The following is a 12,216-nucleotide window of genomic DNA, read 5'->3' as shown; positions in this document are numbered from 1 at the left end:
GTGGCTTGCTAGCCACCTTTGACATTCCCCGGCCTCTGTTGACTCACCACCATGTCTTCCTTCACCTTCCCATGGCATCGTCCCTCTGCATGGCCTGTTTTTACAAGGACAGCAGTTATTCCCATCTATGTTGGAAATCTTGAATGAGAATGGCTCCCATAAGCTTGTATGTTTTCTTAATTCTCAGTGAGTAAAACTGTTCTGGGAGTTTTAGGAAGGGTGTCACAGAGATGGGCTTTGAGGTTTCAAAAAGTTTATGCCAGGCCCAGTCTTGTTCTCCTAGCTTCTCTACCTGTGAATCGGAATATAAGCTCTTAGCTATTGTTCCACCATCATCCCTGCCTTCTGCTGCACTCCCTGCTGTGACGGCCATGGACTGAGACTGTAGGCGAGCCCTGTATGCCTCCCTTTAGAAGTTGTCTGGGTCATGCTGTCTCTTTACAGTAATAGACCAGTAACTGAGTAGGAACTATCCAAACAGGGCCTCAGCATTTTGGGGGTGAATTTTGACCTACAACCAACCAGAGAGTAGTGACTTACTCAAAGGTGATGGCAGGAGTCAGGAAACAGGATGAACACAAGAGGGGGTTAAAAAATTGAGTTCAGCAGGATTGAGAGGTTGGTCAGATGTTGGGGGCAAAGAAGAAGAGTCTCAGACTTCATCATCAGTCACCTGGAGGTCGCTGTGGTCTGGATGCTGGTGTCCCCTAAGAAGTGGCTGCCTTGGGAACTGATGGTTCTGCAGGCTCTTTCTTCAAGTCTTGGATTAGTGTTCTTACAAAAACCTCCGGTGAGCCCGTGCCTCATGGTCACATGGAAGCCAAGAGCCTCCAGCAAAGCAGAGAGTGGCTCTCTCCAGAATCCACTGACACCTGTCTGGGAGCTGCTAGCTTTCAGAACTAGGGATAAGAAACATCTGTGTTTGTAAATTTCCTAGTCAAAGGCATTTTGTTACAGTGGCAGAGCTTATTAAAACAGGACTCTTGGTAAACAGGTACATGGTTCAGTGGCTCTAGGACCAGGCTGGGAAGTTTTCGTTCATACCAGGCCCAGGTGTGTCTGTTGCTGGGCCAGGTATGTCTGAGGAGGGGCCAGATCATAGCATATGTGGCCAGCAGGGTAGACACATACTACATGTGACACTCAAGCTATTGTAGTCTGTCTACCCAAACCAAGATGGGCCATGAGTGTAAAATATCCACTCAATGTATGATAGCAGGAAAACAAATGGATTAATTTTTACTACTATTTTGTATCACATTCAGGCCAAATAAAACGCACAGCTAAGACATTCATCTATTCGTTTTACTCTTTCGTTGTGGCTACAGAGGAAAAAAATGTAAAATTATACATGTGGCTCACATTAGAGTTCCAATAACAATCTCTCAGACAGTGCTGGCTTCATGTTGGTTTCTGGAGCCGTTATTTCAGTGCCGTCTTCTTCTGGAAGCTTCTTAACCACTCCAGCTAAAGATAGTTCTCACAGGCATTTCATTTTTACAAACTGTTTTCATGTCCCTTGAAGTAGCTTTGCAGTGTAGCTATCTGGGTTTGTATCTGTCCACAGCTTGATTCAAGAGTTTCTGTTCTCTCTCTCTCTCTCTCTCTCTCTCTCTCTCTCTCTCTCTCTCTCTCTCTCTCTCTCTCTCTCTCTTTCCCCCTGACCAGAAGCCTGTTAGTCTCATAGAGCAGGGGCCTTGACAGAGGGACAACATGAACTCTGGAGGCCCCCAGAAGCCATCGAGGAGTCTTGGGAGGGTTGCTGAACAGAAGGCAGAGTTTTGGGTTTTGGGGACTCAGGTTAAGAGGGTTAGGAATCTCTCACACACTGAGAAGCTCTGTTCTTCAGCTGGAAGGTGAAAGTCCAGTGGCCTCAGAGGAAGGGATGGTCACAGCCCTGGGGTCCATGTTACTTCACCTTCAGGACGAGGTTCATCATGGGCCCATTGTGTTAAACCTCCACCTTCCCCAAACTGGTTTTTTTTTTTTCCTCTTTCCTTGTTTTTCCCCTGCCCAGAGCTCTGGGACCAGCTATGCTGTTTCCTAAGGATGTTCTAAGCCACTGTGATTGAGGCTGCGTCCAAGGTCTCCCTTCTTCCTCCGGTGCAGCAGATGGGTGTTGGATCTGGTCCAGCCCTCTCCTCACAGGGGCTGGGGTGAAGCGGCAGCCTGACCCTTACCTCTCTTCCTCTTTGCAGGTCAGGATTGATCTGGCTGGCTCATTCCCCGTCCCTCATTAACAGGGGAAACATGGAGGGGCAGGTTTGGTAGGTTCTGCCACATCTGACTGAGGGAGAGTTTGACTTGCCAGTCCTGTGAAAGGAGGGGCAGAAGGTGACATTTACGTTGTCATGAGACCTTCAGCCTCTGTCAGCCATCAGGAACATGGAGTGAGTATCATTTTGGCAGTGTTGGTGACACAACCTGACCTTATATCCTTCTGGGTGACTGGGTGGAACCTTCACTGAGGGAAGTATGACTTTCAGTCAGGACTTTTGCCAGTGGGGCTGACCTGAAGGAAGGAGCTGAGGCTGGGGCCAAAGAGGACCTTGCTTGCCATTTTTCCTTGAGGCTGTGTCACAGGCATATACCCCAAGGCCAAGGCTTGGGGGGAATATTTCTAGTGGGAGGTGACTCTGGGAAACATGAAATAGGGGAGGGCAGTGTCACTGTAGGAGATATGGCCTCAATCCCAGGGGAGATATCTACCCCAGCCACTCCAGAAGGGCAAAGAAGCCGAGGAGCATATCCTATTATATCCACCAGCACCCTCTGGGGTCTGTGCTCCATGACAGAGAAGATTGGGAAAGTCAGATGACTCAGTCAAGGTCTCTGCCTGTGGGACATCTAGGGCGAGGGTCTGTGATATCCCTTAGGGAATCGAACTTTGTGGCGGGGGAAATGGTGTTTGTTCCTCACCTGCTTCAGCCTTCAGCTTCCTGCTGCCCTCAGTGCTAGTATCTTCTCAGAGCTTCCTAGGGCGGAGAGCCAGCAGCATGGGCAGGGGCTGGGCATATGGCCTCTCTCTCTAGCCTCACCCTCTTAGGAATCCCCACTCTAGCTAGTGTTTCGACAGCTGGGGTTGGGGGGTGATTCCGAACCACAGCATGGGGATCAAATCTGTTTGCTCTGGGTGTCCTCTTGTTCAGTTTGTTACCACGAAGAATTCTAAAGAGCCGGGCCGGTGACTCAAGCCTGTGAAAGCAGCTACTTAGGAGGCTGAGGCAGGAAGATGAGCAGTTCAAGGTCAACCTGGGCAATGTAGAACCTATGAGAATAAACAGACTAAAACGAGGACCTCGGATACTCCTCAGCGGTCCCCATGTGCTTGCCTAGCATGTGCACATCCTGGATTCAACCCCCGATGTCATAAAGAGCAAAGCAAAACAACACAACAAAGGAAAAAAAAATAACCAAAAATGCCAAAGAAGAGCAAAGAGGAGGGACAAAGAAGGCCCCTCTTCTATTGTAGTGAACCAGTCTCAATGTACCATTCTCTCTAAATCCCGTCACCCTGGAGTACTGGTACTTAGCACCCACATTTTAAAGATGAACAGAATGAGGTCCAGGAAGAAAGATGAGTTTCCTGTCACTGGGCAGCCAGAGACAGCAGAAGTGGGATTCGAACATGATTCTACCTGGTCACCCAGCCAGATATCAGCACAGCAGCAGCAATGAGGCAGGAGGTGAGGAGAGGTGAGGGAAGGCCGGAGCATCACTTGGGGTCACAGCTCATTAGCGTTTGTTTCAGATTCCTGTCCAGTTAGCTTTCCTATCTACATACTGGATGCCAAAGCCAGGGGTTGGGTGGGCCATGTTAGTGTTTGGCTGAGACAGAGCTCCTTGTGGATCACAGGCCATGTTTCAGGTCAGGGAATGTGAGAGTCCTGAACCTGGCAGACACGCTTGCTTCTGCATCTCAGAGACTCCCTTGGCAAAGCACCATCAATTTAAAGAGGAGATGGAGGCTTAGAGTGGCCCAATCCTCAGTTGGCTGTGGAGAGTCAGCACCTGGGTCAGTTATGTTTGTGACCAAAGTGCTGGAGGCCATACCCCGGGAACAATTGGGGTCAGATGTCTCTTCCTCTTTCCTTCCATCCCTTCTCCCTCCCTCTCCCTCCCCTCCCTCCCTTCCTCCCTTCCTTCTTAGACAGTCTCATGTAGCTACATTGGTTTTGAACTTAGTATTTAGCTAATGATAACCTTGAACTTCTGATCCTCTTGTCTCTACCAAGGTCTAAAATTATATGTATATACTACCGCATCTTTGTGTGTGTGTGTGTGTGTGTGTGTGTGTGTGTGTGTGTGTGTGTATGTACATGAATGTATGGAAGCCAAAGGGTGTCTTCCTCAATCACTTATCCACTTTATTTATTTATTTATTTTTATTTATTTATTTATTTTTTATTTATTTATATGTATTTATTTATTTTGAGGCAGGGTCTCTCACTGAACCCGGAGCTTTCTGGTTTAGCTAGGCTGGCTGGCCAGGAAGCTCCAGAGATCTTCTTGGCTCCTCCTCCAGCTCCTTAGCACTGGAAATATAAATGCATGCCACTATGCTCAGTTTCTTAGGTAAGCACTGGGGGACCTGAACTCAGCCCTCATTCTCTGCATAGGGAACACGCAACTAAGCTGGCTCTTCATGCCTGATGTTTAGGAGTGATGCTGTCTTAAGTAATGAATTTCATTCTTTCCCTTGCTTCGGGCTATGTCTTGCCAAGGTTCCCGTGTGTCTTCTGATCTTACCTTCGAGACCTGAGTTCACACTGCCTTCGTCTGACAGTTCCAATGTGAGGGGTCCCAGAGAGGACACAGAGGCGCCAGCATGTTGGATGGCAGGTCTGGATCTTCACAGCAGATGGGGTTTGGACCAGGGGAATCTGCCTGTGTTCAGGGCTACTCAGTCTGTTGGAAGTTTGGCCAGCTCCTAGCTCTGGGCTGCATATTCTCTCTGTGCAGGATCAGGGAATGAAGAGGAAGGCTTGACCTGCTCTACTGTGCCTCATGTATACAAAGTAGCTGTGGGCGATGGGAAAAATGGCCAGGCTCGTGGCTGGGTCCAGAAACCCAAGTTTACAGAGCAGGTGGTCAGCAGGCCGGGCTGCCAAAGATTATATTTGCTCAGTCTGGCAGCTGAGAAGGATGCGGTCTGTCCGTGGGTCATGGTTGGCCAGCTTCTAATCCAGTGAGTTCTAGGGTACTGTTTGTTTGGTTTTCACTTTAGATGCAGCCCTTGAATCCCTCAAAAGCATTAATAAGGGAAGAGTTATTACTCTTTGACAATCTGAACATACTAAGGCCCCAGGGGATGAAGTAGCCTGCCTGTTGCAATAGAGATGCAAAGGAAGGAGCTCGAATCCAGGGTTTGTAGCCATAATCCTTGTGTTGTATCCCAGAGGCTTTTGTATAGGGGCCAGTGCTCCCAGCAATCTCAAGAAACCAAGGCACAGGGGCTGGAGGGATGGCTCAGCACTTAAGGGCACGTGGCGTTCTAGCAGAGGAGTTGAATTGGGTTCCTGGTGGCTCCCAGCCACCTATTGCTTTAGTTCCAGGGAATAGTGCTGCCTTTCGGCCTCCTCAGGAGGCAGAGACAGGCAGATCTCTGTAATTTCAAAGCCAGCCTGGTCTTCAGGAGTTCCAGGACAGCCAGAGCGATATAGTCTGAAAATAAAACAGCAAACAAACAAACAAGTGGGTTCTGGGGATGGGACTGAGGTCTTCCTGCTTGCAAGGTAAGCATTTTAGCAACTATGCGTCTGCCCAACCCCCTTCAAGCTCACTTATGAGGTTCCCATTTTATTGCCTTCCCAACTTAATCACCTCCCAAAGGTGTCTCCTCCCAATGTTACTGGGCTGATGATTCTGTTTCAACACAAGAACTTGGGGCACGCATGTAGACAGCTGCTCTGTTGGTCCTACACTCTTGCTATCCTATGTCTCCTTTATTTTAGAGCTGGAAGGTAGGGGTTGATTAGGGAAAGTTCTTTGGTACAGGAGACCCTTGGTGGTTCCTTCTCTGCCACAAAGCCTAACCCTAACCTGCCAATTACCAGCCTTACTGTCTCAAAGAGTCTCAGTAGAAGGACGATAGACACCCCTTAATATTTGCAATAGAAGTTGAACAGAGACAGGGGTATTGTCTACAGCCACTCTCATCTTCCAGGGAGGAGACAGGAATAAAGGATCACAGGGGCCAGAGTCACTTGGAAAGTGGGGTCATGTGGTTTCACAGTGGGAACTGGGTCATGGAGAACGGCTACAGAGGGACTAGAGGCCTGAGGCCCAGGGCCTCTTTGTACTCTAGTCCCTTGGCAGTGTTCCAGATGGACACAAACAACTGGAAGTCAGGAGCCTGGGAGATGCCTGCAGAGACTTAAGGAGAGCAGATGGGTCTGAGAATAGTAAGCCCAAGGCTGGTTCCTTCCTTCCTTATCCAGGAGGAGGGCATGCAGAGAACGCTGGCAGTGCCGAGGGACCCTGAGCTGCCCCCAGGTGTCCCTGTGAGAGGGTGCTTGGGAGAGGGTGAGTGTGATCTGCAGGGTCCTTAAGGCTCTCGGACAGAGGCCGAGAGGGTGAATCTTTTGGATGTCTCTGCTCAGGAGGAGTCTAGAATGTGCCACTGCTTCTTGTGCCAGCTTTCAACTGAGAGTTCTCGGAGTAGCGGATTGCCTCTGTTAGAATCCCTGGGGACTGGCCATCATTCCAATTCCAGGTTTGTAGCTATAGCTCTAGAGCCAGACACTCGGGGGAGGAAGGAAGAAGGAGATGGGAAATCAGCATTGTTTTAAAACTGATTTCTTGAAAGGCCTGATTATGGGCTGAATTGTATTTCTCCCCTCCAAATCCATACATTGACTCCCTTTACAATTAGCATGTTGTTTGAGACAGTCTAGCTATGTAGTTTTGGCTTGCATGGAACTTGCTATGTCGACCAGGCTGCCTGTAAACATACTCTTGTTCTGAGTGTTGGGGCTATAGGTGTCCGCCAGCATGCCTGACTATAACTGCATCTTGGGACATTTGCTTCTACCCCCCTCTAGCAGGTTTAGGTCTTACTCAAAGGTCTTTGATCCATTTTGAATTGATTTTTTTGTGCAAGGTAAGAGGTATTCATCTGTTGATTCTTTTACACATGGGCATCTAGGTTCTCAAGCAGTTTGTTGAAGAAACTATCTCTCCTCCCTCTGCCTCAGTGTATGCTTTCATTGTCACTTGAGACAAGGTCTCATACGTAGCACAGGGTAGGTAGCCTTGATGTCATTATGGAGCTAAGGCTGGCCTTGAACTTCTGATCCTCCTATCCCTTCCTCCTACATGCTGGGATAATAGGCCTATCCCAAATGCTCATTTTTCATATCACACTGGAGATAAGAAAAGTATGAAGTACTGGAGATTGGATCCAGTACTTCACGCATACGAGGCACACATTCTATGAACTGAGCCACACCTCCAGCCCTGGAGTCTGAATTTTTAACTCTTTCACCTACTGTAGCTAGAGATGGGGGCTGGAAGATCTGTTCCCCTGTCGGGCTTCTCCTGTGCAGGGCTTCTGCTTATTTGGTACACTGCATAAAAAACTTCCTCATTGCCATTCTGTTACTAACAGTTTTCCTTCAAGCGTGGGAGGCTGTCCCATGGGTGTGTTAAACTGATAAACTAGAGTCTTTAAGGAAAGAGGAACATCAGCTGCTGTGTTTGGCTTTGCCCTTGAGTGAAGTGTGTGTGTGTGTGTGTGTGTGTGGTAGGGAGGAGACTGTGTTTATTAGTCTGTTTCCTGTTAGCAGTAGCAGACTGCAGGCTTTGTAAGTTCTAAGGGAAGCTATTTTGAGCTTCTGGTTCTAGAGATAAAAGGACAAGGGGGTACACTGATGGTGACCTTTTAAAAATAATTATTTTTAAATAATTTACATTATTATTCTTTTCCAATTTTGTAAATGAGTAGAATGTATTTCAGTCATTTTCACACAACCCCTTCCCCCTTCATACTCTCCCACTCCACTCTTTCCCCTCTCCTCAAATGTCCCTGCTGCTTTTAGGTCTTTGGTCAGAGTTTTGTTTTTCATGCCCTAATGCCCTTAATTAGGGTTGCTGGCTCGAGCATGGCTGGGGCTATTTACTGGAGCATGACCAACTCACCAGTGGCTACACCACTGAAAAAAGTGTCCCCCCACTCCCACCCCAGCCACCACTAACCACCTCAGGGAAGGATGGCTCATGAGGTCCTCTGCTATCCATGATGGAATGTTGATAGGCCCCCACCTTGGGCAAGCAGATGTTCTGCAGCTAGCCACAGTTGCTGTAAATTCACTGGAGTAACTAAGTCATGTCCGGAGCACAGAGTTACATAGCACAGGGGGTGGTGCAGATGTCTCATCTGTGGCTGAGCTCCCAGTAGTCACTTATTTTCTATACTTTGCTCAGTTGTGTGTGTCTGTGCACAAACTGTTGCCCACTGCAAAGAGAAGCTTCTAAGACTTTCTGGTACCATTCCGCAGGGGTTCAGGGCATCACAGGGTAAGTAAGACAGAGGATAAAGAACTCCTTTCCCCTACCAAGAGCCTTTCCCTCATCTTAAATACATCACCTTCCAATCACTAGGGCCCTATGCTAATGACCATATCTAGGCATAATAACCCTCTGACTTCTAGACACTATAGTTGGATTAAGTTTCTACCCTCCAAGTGCATGGCTTTAATTCCCACTCTCCCTACTCAGGAAGGAGATACATGTAGATCTCTGAGTTCAAGGCCAGCCTGGTCTACATAGTAAGTTCCATGATAGCCAGAGCTATAGGAAGGACCTTATATAGAGAAACGAAACAAGGTTCTACCCTCCAAATACCACACAGAGGAGAAGAATTTTATCATGTGGAGCTTCTAGGGATAGACTCAGATTAGATATCTAAACCTTTCCCAGGAAAGTCATTTCCATGGTCAAGATATTGTAACTGGGTTCGGTGATTAACATACTTTCTTGCTGTTTCTGTTCTTGTATCACATTGCATAGCCCAGATTGGCTTCAAATTGGACACCTTCCTGTTCCTGCCTCCTGAGTGCTGGGATTGCAGGTGTATACCACCACAGCCAGCTTTGATGTCTACTTCTTCCATGGGCCAGAGATGTCTCTGAGCTCTGAGAATGGTTGCCTGGTGCTAATGGGTGCCAGCTATTTGAGATGTGCAGCTTCCCTCCCAGTAGCTCTACAAGGTGGGGATCACTTCCTGTTCCATAGATGAGGGAACTAAGACAAAGCCACCCAAAGACAGAGCCCTGGACGCAGCATGAGCTTTTGAATAAAGGCTCAAATAAATTCTCTTTTCTTGCTACTCTTCCAAAGGGAATATAAGTCAAATTAATATTTAAGCGCCCAGCTGGATTCTACTTCTGGCATAGCCATGTGAAGGCCTCCACTGACCTGCCCTCAGTGAGGCTCAGGAGAACTATTAAAAGCAACTCTCCAGAAATGGTCCTGAGGGCACAGCAAATGAAGAAACACTTACTGAAGAAAAGCTAGCCAGTAAGAGAAATGAGCACACGGCTGTGATATTTGAACTGAGACACCCCTCCCTGACCCACCCAGCCAGCTGCATGCATGGTTTTCTTCTTTCAGCTCAGCACATGGTAACTCTATCCCCAGATACCTGCAGGCAAGCACACAAGGTCTCTTCTCTTCTCTTCAGGTTTCCAGCAGAGGATGCTGTCTCCGGAAAGACAGTATGTCAGTATTTCCCACCCTGAGTCAGACACCCTACTGCTGCTGATGCTGGATTTGAGGGATGCGAGGCTGAGCTGGAGTCTTCCCTGGCTCCCCTCTTGGCTCTGTTGGCTTGGTGGTAGTGCAGCAGCATGTGTTGTAGGGATGCCCTCAGTTTCCTTTGGTCTCAACCTCAGCAGCAGCTATAGTTCTAAGGCTTCGGAAAGGGAAAAAAAATTCAGATGGGACCGGGAGTGGAGCAGTTAGGAACTTAATTAGAACAAGTGAGGGAAGACAGACTACATTCCTTAGGAAGAGAGAATGCAGACCAGAGCAGCAGTGGCTCCCATCCGCATGGGCATGGGCTTATTTATAGCTCTGCTCTATTTACTTACTCATGGCTTCCTCCAGGGTGGCCACTTCAAGGAGAAGGGAGTGCTTGTGTTACGTGGAAGCCCATTTAACACAGAACTGAGTTAAGTAGATGTAAAAGATTCAAGAATATGAATAGGCTCTTTATATTCTGCTTTGGACATTCTGAGAGAGCCTAGGTGTAGTTGTCCCCATCACCATATTTATATCTTAACCCAGGTTGATCAGCACCATTATCTAAGCTATTTTGTGGCCCTGAGCTGGTCCAGCCTCAGAGACCACCACTACTCTTTGTTCTTTAGGTCCTGCTTTGGTAGGGCTGTTGGTCAGTCCCCATCAGGAGCTAACCTCCTCCCTAGCACTGAGACCCAGCATCCTTAACCTAGCTCATGGACAGCAGTTCTGTTCTGAGAGAGAAAAAAACTAACTCCAGCCTTCTGCCCATTACCCCACTGCTAAGATAGATGAATGTGTACATTTGTCTTGGTTTCTGTGGCCAGAATCAGTACAATAACTTTACCTGGGGGCGAAGTAGATCACAGCGCAGAAAGTTCTATGTCACTAAAAAGATCTTGATCTCAGGTAAAACCAAGGAGGGAGATTAAGCTTCAGAATTCCCCTAGCTGCTGTAGACCATAGTAAACGGCAGTAGATTGGATGTACAGGCCAAACAGTAGACTGGCTGGTTTTTTAGGAGGCAGGGGAATGAGCAGCAGAAAACTCTTTAGGGACAGGAAAAATGACAGCAGCAGCAGCAACAACCCCTCAAACACAGACTTCAGTCACCATTGTTACAAAGGGAATGGAATTTGATTAGAACAAACCACGAAGTCATTTAAACAACATTGATGAGTATAGTACAGCAGTTAGTAGGCTAGCAGCTAGTCGCAGTCCAGAGGGAGACTCCACTAAGACCTGTGTCGTGGTCAATGGCCGATGGTGACCCAAGGCTGTGGCCTTTGGGGAGTTAAGTCCCAAGTTTCACATTGCGTGGACAATGGACTCCGCTAAAAAAGCCCAGCCAGCCACTGAGCAAAGAGAAAAGCATGAAAGAAACTGAACGCAGGACCCAGTTACCAGGGTGAGAAGATGGCCCCGAGAAGGCCCTGAGAGCAAGTAGGTATCAGTTTAACACAAACTTCATATTAGACATTTTATATATTTTGAAAGAACTGGAGGAAACTGTGATTTAAGTGCATAGAATGATATTGGGACAACAGTAAATAGATCATTAGAAATACAATTAGAAAAAGAAAAATTGAATTTCTGAATTTGCAAAGTATAAATAACTGAAAGGAAAGTTCTGGAAGAGAGACTGAATTGACCGGAATAAAGAAGGTGAGAACTCAAAGAGAGGTTGTGGAGACACAACCAAAGATCTTGATCTCAGGTAACACACGTCTCCAGGATGTTAAGGAAAGGAATGGAGATGCAGAAGAGTCTCTTTCTTCACCATTGATAGCTTCTGGCAGAGGTATGGGAAGGGAAGGGCCCGGCTCTATTGAAGGGGAAGGCCCTTTTTTTCTTTTCTCTTCTCTTCTTTTCTTTTCTTTTCTTTTCTTTCCTTTTCTTTCCTTTTCTTTTCTTTTCTTTCCTTTTCTGCCCTCTCCTTTCTTTTCTTCTCTCTTCTTTTCTTTTCTTATTTTTATTCTTGTAGAGGGCTGGAGAGATGGCACAAGGCTGGAGAGACATAGAAGGGCTGGAGGGATTGTGATCAGCATCTATAATGTGAAACTTCCAGAGAATCAATAAAAATGTTATGCGGGGGTTGGGGGGGCAGCGCTAAAGGAAGTCCTTCTGCTTAGCCTGTTAGTTTGAATCTACGTTTTATGCAAATATAAGTATGTAATTATAAAAAAACCATTATGAATGCACACTGCTGCTTTCCTAACTAGTTTACAAAGCCTTCACGTAGAGTGAGGTGTATAGAGTCTGGATATGCAGCATGTGGAAATGTGGAATGCCCATCAGTAGCTGGGTAAAATGAAGGCTCCAGTAGGATGTGCATTGAACTCAGGAAAGAACCCCGGATGGACATTTGAATCCACAGGGACAAACAGCAGGAAGTGGCAATAAGGAGGAGCGGGCAGAGGCTGGCGGATTTCTGAGTTCGAGGCCAGCCTGGTCTACAGAGTTCCAGGACAGCCA

This window comes from Mastomys coucha, unplaced genomic scaffold, assembly GCF_008632895.1.
Source record: "Mastomys coucha isolate ucsf_1 unplaced genomic scaffold, UCSF_Mcou_1 pScaffold20, whole genome shotgun sequence".
NCBI classification, from domain to species: domain Eukaryota; kingdom Metazoa; phylum Chordata; class Mammalia; order Rodentia; family Muridae; genus Mastomys; species Mastomys coucha.
This window is presented reverse-complemented; position numbering follows the sequence as displayed.